We start from the raw sequence: 13,797 nt of genomic DNA on the forward strand, positions 1-13,797 counted from the left end.
TGGAAGCATATTCCACGCCCTAGCTGCGTGCAGTAGAAAGCTTCTTCCCCCCCACCTGACCTGTTTGTATTTTGGCACCTGTATAAGCTTTGATCTCAAGGTTCTAGATGGCTCATACCGTTTTAGACGGTTTTTAAAAAACTGCGAGCCCATCCCATGCAAGGCTTTGTAGGTCAGACACAATGCCTTAAACTTTATTCTTTTTCCTATTGGAAGCTAGTGGAGGGATTTTAATCTGTGTGTAATAGGTTCAGACCTGGGAACGTCCATCACCAGCCTGGCTGCTGCGTTTTGGAGTCGTTGCAGTTTAGCCAGATGCTGGACCTGTATCCCTGCATATAGAGCGTTCCCGTAGTCCAGCCTTGATAATGCCAGGGTTGTTACAACTGTTTTACAGGAATTGTGGGTAATGAACGGCAAGAGTTTCCTTATCATTTTCAGAATGAACCAGATGTTAGATGCTAATTTGTTTGACTGGGCATCGTAAGATAGTTTGTTGTCCAGAAGGACTCCTAGATGTTTTACCTTATTGAATGGGGATGGGCAATTACCTAAACTATCTGGCCACCAATCCCGGGACCAGATTTCTATGTCTGTTCCCAGTAGCATGACTTCGCTTTTATCTCCATTCAGCTTTAGGCGATTGCTTTGCATCCATTGGTTAACCTGTTCCATGCATATTTTAAACCTATCTGCTGATGCTTTGGTGTTGTTTGCGATTGACACCACAATTTGGGTGTCGTCGGCATAGGAGACAGGTAGGAAGCCACAGTTCCTTGTTATTGCCGCGAGAGGTGCCACGTATAAGTTGAATAGAGTGGGACTTAGCGAGGACCCCTGGGGTACACCACACAGCGAGTTAAATGGTTTTGATTTAGCCTCTCCCAGCTCCACTGTAAACGTTCTGTCAGACAGGTAAGAGGCCAGCAGTGTTCGGGCTGACGCATGGACTCCTGATTCTGTTCGTCGGGTCAGGAGCGTATCATGGTTTACCGTGTCAAAGGCCGTCGAGAGATCCAAAAGGATCAAGGCGGTCTTTCCTCCGGCATCCAGTACGCTCCTGAGCTCTTCAGTTGCCATGAGTAGGGCAGTCTCCATTCCATGTCCCTCTCGGAAACCAAATTGCAAGTGGTCTAGGGCGTTTGTCTCCGAGAGAAATTGAGACAGCTGTATATTCAGTAGTTTCTCCAGTACTTTGGCGGTGAACGGGATTCTCGCAATGGGTCGGTAATTACAGGGTTCCTGTGGGTCTAAGCTTGGTTTCTTCAGCAATGGCAGCACTGAGGCTGTTTTCCATGCCTCTGGGAAGTGGCCGGAACTGATTATTCCTGTAAATAGCAAACCCAATTGCTCACTCGGTAGTTCAGGAAATAAGTGCATCACCTTTGGTGGACAAGGGTCCGTTAGACCCCCGGATTTAGTTAATCTAACCACCTGAAGAATCTGCTCTACTGATGGTGGCCGGAAGTGAAATAGAGGGTTCTCATTGGGTGGAAGTATTTCCTCATTAGGTTCTATGATGGACCGTATGGGCAGAGGTTTGGCTGTCATCTTAAAGGAATCATATACTGCGGTAACTTTATCTACAAAAAATTGTCCCAAGTTATTGCAAAATTCGGAGCTTAATGCTGTCTGTTCGATGCTATCTATTTTCGTTGGATTTTTTATTGTGGAGAAGAGTTCTTTGCTAGAATTCTGTGCCTCCTTTATTTTTTGTGTGAAGTATTTGCTTTTTTCTTCTAGTATTAATTTTTTGTAGATGACCAGGGAGGTTTTATAGTCATCTTTCAACCGATGATCGTAGTTGATCCTCCATCCCTTTTCTAGTTTTCTGCATTTTTGCTTTTGTGCCTTAAGTGAGACCGAATACCATGGTTGGGAAGGGGTTTTTCTCCTAGAGGTATCTTTTTTCTGAGGGACTGCTATTTTAATGGCTGAAATTATCCAGCTCGAAATTTGATTTGCGGCTAAATTACTGTCTTGTTCTAATTTAGGAATTGACAGTGCGAGATGCTCCTTTAAGATGTGTGAGTCAGTCTTTGACCAGTTGAAGTACATGGCGCGCCTGGGAGGCGGTGCAGATATAGCCGCTTCCCTTTCCACATTTATAGCGAATGTTATTGCCTTGTGGTCTGACCAGGGCACCTGTAGGATTTCAGTTATCTTAAGGTCTTTATTGGAGGTAAAGATCCCATCAAGTGTGTGCCTTGCCTTGTGCGTGTTATGCCTGACAATCTGTTCCATGGCTAGATTGGACAGTGTGTCTATCAATGTCATTGTGTTAGTATCAGAGCATTTTTCTAGGTGCATGTTGAAATCGACCAGAACGGTAAAGTCTGAGTTCTTCACGCTTGATTCCAGAAAAGGGCTCAGTAATTTTAGCAGTGGTGTTTTGGCCCTAGGGGGTCTGTAGATCAGGAGGCCTTTGAACGTATAATTGTTAATAATGTTTATCTGGAAGAGTAGGGTCTCACAGTCTGGGTTGCTGCCCTGTTCTGAGCCCTTGGCCCTCAGTTCATTTCTATTAATGATAGCAAGTCCCCCCCCCGTTTCCCATTTCTATCCGCCCTGATTATTGAGTATCCTTCCGGAGTAGCTAGTGCAAGGTCGATGGAGGAGGCATCGTCAGCCCATGTCTCGGTAATGAAGATGAGGTCGAGGTCTTGGGTTTCTATTAGTTCTGCCATTTCTGAGTTGTGTTTGACTAGTGACCGAGAGTTGATTAACCCGGCCTTGATGGTCTTGTTGTTAGACCTGACCGGATGAGTCTGAAGTGAGTCAGGGTGGCTGGGGCAGAGCTACGATCAGCTTGCGGGAGAATCTGGATGTGCAAATGAGCAAGTGAGTGCAAATATGCAATGGTGACAATAATCGATTAACTTATTTTTAAAAGCATAAAAAACGTAAAAATGGGAGTAAAACGTCGTGCTCACGAGCATAGATTAAATGCAGCCTTCTCGTCTTGGCCGAGCCGCGTGGTCTCTAAAATCAGACCCGCGACCGCTCTAACCAAGCCTTAAATGTGCAAGTGGCGGCAAACGACTAGACCGCTCTGCGCGCCGGAAATGCCCCCAGCCCGGAAGTGAGTCACTCTGTCCCTCTCAGCACCCTCCGTTCAATCGGCACTTGCCGTGACGGACCGGGGTGGCTGGGGCAGAGCTACGATCAGCTTGCGGGAGAGTCTGGATGTGCAAATGAGCAAGTGAGTGCAATTATGCAATGGTGACAATAATCGATTAACTTTCTTTAAAAGCATAAAAACTTAAAACTGGCAGCAAAATGCCATGCTCACGAGCATAGATTAAATGCAGCCTTCTCGTGTTGGCCGAGCCGCGTGGTCTCTAACATCAGACCCGCGACCGCTCTAACCATGCCTTAAATGTGCAAGTGGCGGTGAACGACTAGACCGCTCTGCACGCCGGAAATGCCCCCAGCCCGGAAGTGAGTCACTCTGTCCCACTCAGCAACCTCCGTTCAATCGGCACTTGCCGTGATGGACCGGGGTGGCTGGGGCAGAGCTACGATCAGCTTGTGGGAGAGGCTGGATGTGCAAATGAGCAAGTGAGTGCAAATATGCAATGGTGACAATAATCAATTAACTTTCTTTTAAAAGCATAAAAACTTCAAACTGGCAGTAAAACGCCGTGCTCACGAGCATAGATTAAATGCAACCTTTTCGTCTTGGCCAAGCCGCGTGGTCTCTAACATCCATTGTTTTTTTGCTCACCATGCCTTTCCAGTTTGGCCCCAGCCATATGCAAAACAGTCTGACCCTGTGCCCAATGGGAACAGTCCAGCCGAACTACCAGGCCAGGTCCTCCCTGAACTGGAAACAAGCATCCTAGGACCGGTTTTGGGCTTTCAGCCCTCATCAGCCAGGATGGCTTGACTCCAGTGGCATGGAAAGCACGTGACCCACATCTGGCATACCCGTCCCACTCGGGGTGACATATGCAAAAAGAACAATTGATGGACAGAATGCAGAACAATGTCATACATTCACCCCAGTACAGAGATCTGGATCAAAATCCATCGTTTTTTTGTCCACCATGCCATTCCAGTTTGGACCCAGCCATATGTAAATCAGTCTTGACCCTGCGCCCAATGGGAACAGTCCAGCCCGAACTGCTAGGCCAGGTCCTCCCTGAACTGGAAACAAGCATCCTAGGACCGGTTTCAGGCTTTCAGTCCTCATCAGCCAGGATAGCTTGACTCCAGTGGCATTGAGAGCACGGGACCCACGTCTGGGCATACCCGTCCCACTCGGGGTGACAAATGAAAAAAGAACAATTGATGGACAGAATGCAGACCAATGTAATACATTCACCCCACTACAGAGATCTGGGCCTAAATCTATCGAGGACCTGGCCTGGCAGTTTGGTCTGGACTGTTCCCATGGGGCACAGGGTCAAGACTGATTTGCATATGGCTGGGTCCAAATTGGGGTGGCACAGTTGGCAACAGAATGATGGGTTTAACGCAGATCTTTTGACTGGGGGAGAATGTTTGCATTGCCAGCACTCCGTCCATCATTTGTTTGCTATAACACTTTTCGCCCTAAGCTGGATGGGTATGCCCAGACGTGGGTCCCTTGCTCACTGTGGCACTGGATTCAAGCTAGCCTGGCTGAAGAAGAGTGACATACCCTGAAACCGGTCCCAGGATGGTTGGTTCCGGTCCAGGGAGGACCTGGCCTGGCAGTTTGGTCTGGACTGTTCCCATGGGGCACAGGGTCAAGACTGATTTGCATATGGCTCGGTCCAAACTGGGGTGATGCAGTGGGCAAAAGAACAATGGATTTAACCCAGATCCTTTGACTGGGGGATAATGTTTGCATTGTCAGCATTCCATCCATCATTTGTTTGCTGTAACACTTTTCACCCTAAGTGGGATGGGTATGCCCAGTCGTGGGTCCCTTGCTCATTATGCCACTGGATTCATGCTAGCTTGGCTGAAGAAGGGTGACAGGATGCTTGTGTCCGGTCCAGGGAGGACCTGCCCTGACAGTTTGGTCTGGACTGTTCCCATGAGGCAGAGGTTCAAGACTGATTTGCATATGGCTGGGTCCAATCTGGGGTGGCGTAGTGGGCAAAAGAACAATGGATTTAATCCAGATCTTTTGATTGGGGGAGAATGTTTGCATTGTCAGCATTCCGTCCATCATTTGTGTGCGATAACACTTTGCGCCCTAAGTGGGATGGGTATGCCCAGACGTGGGTCCCTTGCTCACTGTGCCACTGGATTCAAGCTAGTCTGGTTGAAGAAGGGTGACAAACCCTAAAACTGGTCCCAGGATGCTTGTTTCCGGTGCAGGGAGGGCCTGGCATGACAGTTCAGTCTGAACTGTTCCCATGGGGCACAGGGTCAAGACTCATTTGCATATGGCTTGGTCCAAACTAGGGTGGCGTAGTGGGCCCAAGAACAATGGAATTTACCCAGATCTTTTGACTGGGAGAGAATGTTTGGATTGTCAGCATTTCATCCATCATTTGTTTGATGTAACACTTTTCGCCCTAAGTGGGAATGGGTATGCCCAGACGGGGGCCTCTTGTTCACTGTGCCACTAGATTCAAGCTAGCCTGGCTGAAGAAGGGTGACATACCCTGAGACTGGTCCCAGGATGCTTGTTTCCAGTCCAGGGAGGACCTGGTCTGGCAGTTCGTTCTGGACTGTTCCCATGGAGCACAGGGTCAAGACTGATTTGCATATGGCTGGGTCCAAACTGGGGTGGCGTAGTGGGCAAAAGAACGATGGATTTAACCCAGATCTTTTGATTGGGGGAGAATGTTTGCATTGTCAGCATTCCGTCCATCATTTGTTTGCTATAACACTTTTCGCCCTAGGTGGGATGGGTATGCCCAGACGTGGGTCCCTTGCTCACTGTGCCACTGGATTCAAGCTAGCCTGGTTGAAGAAGGGTGACAAACCCTAAAACCGGTCCCGGGATGCTTGTTTCCAGTGCAGGGAGGGCCTGGCATGACAGTTCAGTCTGAACTGTTCCCATGGGGCACAGGGTCAAGACTCATTTGCATATGGCTTGCTCCAAACTGGGGTGGCGTAGTGGGCCCAAGAACAATGGAATTTACCCAGATCTTTTGACTGGGAGAGAATGTTTGGATTGTCAGCATTCCGTCCATCATTTGTTTTCTGTAACACTTTTTGCCCTAAGTGGGATGGGTATACCCAGACGTGTGTCCCTTGCTCACTGTGCCACTGGATTCAAGCGAGCCTGGCTGGAGAAGGGTGACATACCCTGAGACCGGTCCCACGATGCTTGTTTCCAGTCCAGGGAGGACCTGGCCTGGCAATTCGGTCTGGACTGTTCCCATGGAGCACAGGGTGAAGACTAATTTGCATATGGCTGGGCCCAAACTGGAGTGGCGTAGTGGGTAAAAGAACGATGGATTTAACCCAGATATTTTGACTGGGGGAGAATGTTTGAATTGTTAGCATTCTGTCGATAATTTGTTTGCTGTAACACTTTTCGCCCTAAGTGGGATGGGCATGCCCAGACGTGGTCCGTTGCTCACTATGCCACTGGATTCAAGCTAGCCTGGCTGAAAAGGGTGACATACCCTGAAACTGGTCTCAGGATGCTTGTTTCAGGTCCAGGGAGGACCTGGCCTGGCAGCTCGGTCTGGACAGTTTCCATGGGGCACTGGATCAAGACTGATTTGCATATGGCTGGGTCCAAACTGTGGTGGAGCAGTGAGCAAAAGAACGGTGGATTTAACCTAGATGTTTTGACTGGGGGAGAATGTTTGCATTGTTGGCATTCCGTCCATCATTTGTTTGCTATAACACTTTTCGCCCAAAGTGGGATGGGTATGCCCAGATGTGGTCCCTTGCTCACTGTGCCACTGGATTCAAGCTAGCCTGGCTGATGAAGGTGACATACGCTGAAACCGGTCCCAGGATACTTCTTTCCGGTCCAGGGAGGACCTGGCCTCGCAGTTCGGTCTGGACTGTTCCCATGGGGCACAGGGTCAAGACTGATTTGCATATGGCTGGGTCCAAACTGGGGTGGCGTAGTGGGCAAAAGAGCAATGGATTCAACCCAGATCTTTTGACTCGGGGAGAATGTTTGCATTGTCAGCATTACGTCCATCATTTGTTTGCTGTAAAACAAATAAGAGCAGCAATATTAAGTGCATTGGTGTTTAAATGAGGAGCACAACCTACTAGTGTAAGTGTATGTTGTGCGCCCGGAGCTGCATCCGACTAAAAGCTCCCCCAACCGGAAGTGAAAAAAAGAGCTGGACCATCATTCGCACAAGATGATGGTCAGCAAAGGAGCAACCATAGTAAAGACAATAGAAGGACTCTCTCTGCTCAAACGGGGACCCTGGCGGACCTGAGAGTCACTAGTAGCAAGAGTGAAGAGCAATTTTCTGAGCGGGAGTAAGAGGCGAGAGAATTGGCCTTGTTAGCAGGTGAGAGCGATCCTTTTAAAAATAAATTTAAAAGAAGTTGATAAAACTAAACCGAATAAGAGCAGCAATATAAAGTTTAGTTGTGTTTAAAAGAGGAGCACAACTTACTAGTGTAAATATCGCTGCATGCCCGGTGCTGCATCTGATTAAAAGCCCTCCAGAGCCAGAAGTGAAAAAATAGCTGGACCGTCACTCGCACCAGATGGCGACCACTAAAGGAACAACAAGAGTAAAGACAATAGAACAACTCTCTCCATTCAAACGGGGACCGCAGTGGACCGGAGATTGGATAGCAACAAGAGTGATGAGCACTTTTCTGAGAGGGAGTAAGAGGCAAGAGCATCGACCTCGTTAGCCTGTGAGAACGGTCATTTTAAAATATGGAATCTTAATTTAAAATCCTAAGTTATGGTAAGTCTGATTTTGCATTACATTTAAAAAAAAATCACTTTTAGAACATTGTCCATAAGGGACTTCACTGATGTTAAAAAGTGGCATTCATCAGGTAATTATTAGGAACAACCCCGAGGTTTAGGTACTCTTGTTATATGGTTAGTTCACCAAAAGGGAGGCCCCTAAATATTCCATGTCCTTTTTTTGTAGACTACACCATCCCATTCAAATACGCAGCCCTGATGAGAGCCCCTGGAGTTGACAAGGGTTTCGAAAGGCGTCGGCATTTTGGAATCACATTGAGGAAGAGCCATATGGTAGCTATTTACAGTTTGAGGGAATCATAAAGTCAATTTAACCCCGACTATTTTCATTAATGTTCCCAATGTTGGGCATCCTCCTTCTATGATGAAAAGAATTGTAATTTGAAGGGTTGGCCCCCTTTCGTGAATTAAGATTGGTGTATCAAATGTTGTTTTGTTTCAAATGTAGGAATGTTAAATGTATATACATGTTGTTTGGATTTGTATTGTTTATTCCTATTTGAATGAATAGGTGTTTTTCTCATATCAGACTATTTGAAACAAAGAAAAAGATCTATAAAATGAGATATTAAAAGGTTAAATAAATAGCCAGACCTAGTTAGATTGCTTCCAGTGATCTTTGCTTCAATTGTTGAGCAGTTAAATCAATGAGTAGCCGGGTCCACTGCTGTGCAGTACTTTTAGAACTTTGGCATTTTCTTGCCTTAGCCATTTAGTCCCTGTAGCCTGACTCTAGTCACATGACTGGGTGTAGTTGGCAGTTGGGCTTTGTGTATTCCTCCTACACAGCTGCACACAATGAGAGCGTAGGTGCGGCTGAGTGGGTCATCACTGGAAAGATGGGAGGGTGGAGCTGGGCTTAGCATCACTTACATTTATTTGGGTTGTGTCTTGTCCCCACATAAAGGGCTGCATTACCCCTACAGTTAGTCTGGAGCCAGGGCAGAAAAGGCAGAGCATCTTTGCACTTCAAAGGTATGACTCTAGAAGCATATCCCCACTTCAAAGCACAACTGTGTACAAAAGAAGTACCTCAGACACCATCACTTTATTACACTTCTGAATCTGTGTAAACACTACCAGGAAGAAGTGCTACTGAGGCACTGCCACTCTGCTGCACCACCCTCTTCTGGACTCTGTAGTATGTCATAAGCTACTTTGCTGTACTGATCTTTTTACTGCTGCCCATCTTGCCTGGGTGAGAAGAGCTGGACCTGCATCTCTTGAACCCAGAACCCAGATTGACTCCAAGGGTAAGTTGACTGGCCTCCTGATCTGAAGCCTCAAGGACGTAACAGACTTCCAACCACTGCACCTGGACTCTGCCATCTGTGAGTCTACACTGCAATGTAGTGCTATCCCAGTCCTGGACCATTAGAAGGGGGCCTAAGGTGCTTGCTAGTTAAACCAATGCATCTTCTCTGTTAAGCAATGCATCCCTGAGCAGAACCAACTATCCCCTTGGTTGAGTGGCTCATCCCAGACCAAAACTGAAACTTTGCTGCTGCTGCATGGATTGCACCCATCACAAAAGACTCCCATTGCTGCCACAACCCACATCTTGGGACTGATGCTTCGCCTTTAGAACTGCCACTGTGTGACGCTTATCCCCAGCCAGGACTTGACATCTCTTGTTAATGGCAGCTAAGACAATGATGATGAAATTCCGCATCGCAGCTTCACTACTGATTGAAATCAACACATCACCCTTGCTGCGCATCACATCCCTGACACCGCCCTTCTAATTGCAAGCCAGGTTGATGGTATTCTCCACATCGAGGCAGCAGGATGTCTCACCACAGCATCGCCACATCTCGGAACTGATGCATCATATTGATTGCACAAAACATGTTCGATGTGGATTTACTCAACAATCTGCAACCAGGATTTAGGATACTCTGTGTAGCGGGCCTAACTGGGTCCCTCAAGCCAACCCACACTTCATCACGGTTGGTCTGAGCTTGCGACTTTGTCCAGGTTCGGCGCGACCAGATATCTCACTATATTCTCACTCTAAATTTTGAAATGTAATAACTCTAGTTAATTGGTTTTTATCGTTTTGGTCTTGTTTTATTTATTAAACTAAGCTTCATTCTTTTTATATAGATTGGGATCCTTTTTGTGTGTTGTCTTTCAGTGGTTTACTATTTGACGTTTCACACAAATACTTTACTCATTGCCTCTAGTTTAAGCCTGACTACTCTGTGCCTATCTGGCAGATGATAAGCACAGGTTAATTTAGGATTTGCTTGTGCCATACCCTGACTGGGATTAAGGTTGCTGCTTGACATGGGCTCACACCCCAGTCAACCAGTAGCCCAGTTTCTAAAAGTGATTTAACTTAACACGTGTGCACAAGTGTATTTGTCCCAGTAGAAAGGGTCTGCCTGCCTGTCCTGTCTCTCGTGTCAGTGAAAACGAGCAAAAGGAAAGCAGATAGGCATTGAAGGTGTCACCCAGTACAGGTTTTCCTTTGCTATCTTCAGAGAATGCTTTGTGGATGGCAATTGCTCTGAGCAATTATCATTTTGTTCTAAGCGATTACCATCTGCAAAACGTATAAAGTTGTCATCTGGGTGGGTGGAGCATCAACACTCTCAACCAGGAGCCACTGCTGTCATCTAGTAAGATAAGTGTTGACACATTAAGGTCATTTTAGTCTAAACAACCAAGCAATATTGCACTTTCTAGATATTCCAATGGGTTACAAAGTTACAAGATGTTTTGAAATGTTATACTTAAATCAGCCAAAGTGGAATTACACATGAATTGTCTCTCTGGCCTATGGTAAGATCTGTATAATGTTATGGAAATTGATCTGAAATGTCCACTTCCTGCTGCTCCCATGATTCAGAGCATTCTCAGACAATAAAATTAGGGAGGTGTGTGAATTTCTCAGACTTGGAAATTAGTTGTGAGCCGCTTTTTTCAATTGATACTACTCAATTTAGTCCTCTCCTTAGACTCTATGGGTCTTTTTTTTACAAACTCCTATCTAAGGACTTCAGAAGGTACTGTAGTATTGCCAATTTAGGTACTCCCAAATGCTATTGCCTAAATGTTGTATTCCCTAATATCTCCACTTATGCCTTCCTATCTCATATATGGTGATGTCTCCACCACAAGTGAGGAGTACCCTGCACACAGAGGTATACAGCATTGGTTTATTTGTATTAAAAAAATAATCAGAGACATGTAAGACTAAATATAGTGATAACTAACAGAGAACACATTAACAATCAACACTCCTGCAATTGTAAAGAGAGGAAGTGATCAGTGAGGACCCCGTCACAAACATTAACAGTTGAAACTCACTACAGCACCAATCAATCACACACATCGAGCCCACATAAGAAGGTAAGCCACCACCAAAACCCTTTTTTACCATGTGTTTGAATATTTTAGTTTCTTCGCCTCTAATCCTGAGCATTAAATAATTGAGGAGGAGAGTGCATATATACAGACATACAATCAATATTTTTGGAATGTCCAATGAAGAAGTAGTGTCTAGGACTGCTTCTGTCAGCTGTTCTCCTTCACCTAATTTTGATCGGCAATCAGATGCTCTGTTTACCTATAGTCCGCTCCAAGGTCATACCTGCACATTTGAAAATAATAGCAACACTCCATTGCTTGGATTTTGAACCGTTCCAGAAGTTTAGTTGAGACAATAACAGCATCTCACAGGCAAGCCAATAATGATGTATCACAAACCAAAAGCACACGTTTATCCTCATTGACTGTAAGGCATTTGGTGATAAGGGAATTTGATTCTGCTGCCCACTTCCCTTAGGTATCAAGTTCCATTGATTTCACCCATGTGGTACTTTAGCATCCTCTCAATTGGAAACACCATTTCTACGACAGATTCAACTCACCCTCCATCAACATGCAAGTGGTCTGCAATGTCAGTGATTGCTTTACTGATGTATATGTATATACGCTCCTTTTACTGTGCGAACATATAATAGGTACGATTTCTGACTGTCCGTTCTTGAACATAAGAAGGTTACTGGAGAGTTTAATGGCAAGTGATTACTCAGTAAGTTGGTCTAACTAATACTTGGATTGAACGCATACCTAGGTGATGCCAGCACAAACATAGATGGGTCATTTGGATCCTGGTGGTACTCCTTTCCACTAGGGCAACAGAATAATATACTCTGCTGCCCTAGGAAACATAAAGTTCAGCATATTTAGAGCTTTTTGCCTGCCTGGTGCCAACACAGTAGCTCTTCTGTAAGCAACAAATGTTTGCTGAGTGGCTTCCATATATCATCTAGTCTCTCAGCAAGATTTCAATTTTGCAAAAACAAACTGCAAAAGTAGGAGTTTATTTTTGTAAATCAAAAAATCAATGACTCTACTAACCTGGAAGGTTTCTCCCAGGATGTGGAGGTATTTTCTTTCTGTTCGGGACCATTAGAACCGAGCAGAAAAAAAACCCATCAGAATGTAATTCTTCATTAGGGCCCCAAATCCATTGGGGTGTCAGTGAAAGGTTTTCTATGCCGGCGGTGGAAACATGATGTCTGTCTGACTTTAAATAGAGTGGGTGGACCATCAGTTTGGCAGACGCGGTACTACACCACATTTGTGGCAGAGTACCCTATCTACTAAACTCTAAATAAGACCCATAGCCACTTCGACCTATTATAATATACACATGCATTTCAAATAGTGATAAAAATGTTCTTTTTATTTTCATGCAGTAATGGGCATTTGCACTCATGATGTTGTCTATTCATAAAATTACATTATTCTCAAACATCCATATTCTTGAGCACACAACATTTTAGCATTGAATGTGCTCTTTTAAATATCCAAAAGTTGTGTGATGGATAGTATGGTTATATTGTATTTTTGACAATGTATCAATAACTGGTTGTAAAATTGTTCATGGAGATGATGGTTGCTGTTCATGCCCAGTGAGGCTGTTGCCTGCATGTACAGCTGTGCAGTACAGGACCCAGATTAGAATAAGGTTGTGACCTGACGGAGGGTATAAGCAGATTGTTAATTGGGTGTGTGGGTGGGGCGGGCTTTGAAAGTTGGTGTTGTGAAAGGGTAGTATATTTAGGTCCTGAATATGAGTGTAGGTGAAATTAGCACATCTAATAAATAACAATTCCACTAGGTATGGTATTTATTGGGTATGGCAGAAAGCCCTTATAACAAGCTTTTGTGAAATAAAACGCACATTTTTGTGTTTAAAGCACCAAAATCCCCATAATACAGTAAATACAGTACACATCTCCCCTTTTACATTTTGGCAGGTTTCACCTGGACTTTAGATCCCTCATATTCCCAGTCAAATACTTCAAAAGACCACCGGTTTCTTGACACTTGACTCAGACCATGCCTAACCCTTTGAACCATGGCTGGGGGGAACCCTTCACCTCTCTCTTGCAGTGCCAGGGCTTAGCTGCAGTATGCTTGGCAGTATGTCTTCCACCCAATGGCTTCTCCTGTAGGTACAGCCTCTGCTGCAATGTGTCGTTCTTGGATCACCAGTTCATCTCTCTCTGCTTCTTTTCCCCATTCCTCTCCCCTATCTTCCACTCCCCCTTGAAACTTCTCCTGTTCTTCCTTCTGGCCACACTTTCTCTGTCCTTGCTCCACTGATGTTGCCCCTCGCCTCTTTTTCCCAGAACTTAATCTTGACACTGGTTCTATGTCCATTACTTCTTCCTTATGTGGGCCAACCACTCCTGACTGGTCCTAAAACTGATCTTGGCTACTTCTCATCCCTTTCTTTATATTACAACAATATTTTCACAGGAGTGGATACTCCTGGAGACTTCCTAGCATGCTCAATTTACAGACCTATTTTACTGCTTCTAGCTGCTAAGAAGGCCAAACAACATTTTTCAGAGGATTTGACTTTGGAATTATGACTGCAGATTATAGCAGTAATTAGGTAATTA

The 13,797-nt window shown here is 45.3% G+C and overlaps 1 long non-coding RNA gene across 1 annotated transcript in view; it reads left to right on the plus strand.

Moving 5' to 3' along the window:
* Nucleotides 1–8,314, plus strand: part of LOC146802529 (uncharacterized) — a 58,442-nt gene extending 50,128 nt beyond the window's left edge. Inside the window, exon 4 of the long non-coding RNA XR_014967408.1 lies at nt 8,037–8,314. This is a non-coding gene — a long non-coding RNA (uncharacterized LOC146802529). The remainder of the gene's footprint in view (nt 1–8,036) is intronic.
* The last annotated feature ends 5,483 nt before the right edge of the window (nt 8,315–13,797 follow it).

This window comes from Triturus cristatus, chromosome 8 (genome assembly GCF_964204655.1).
Source record: "Triturus cristatus chromosome 8, aTriCri1.1, whole genome shotgun sequence".
NCBI lineage: Eukaryota > Metazoa > Chordata > Amphibia > Caudata > Salamandridae > Triturus > Triturus cristatus.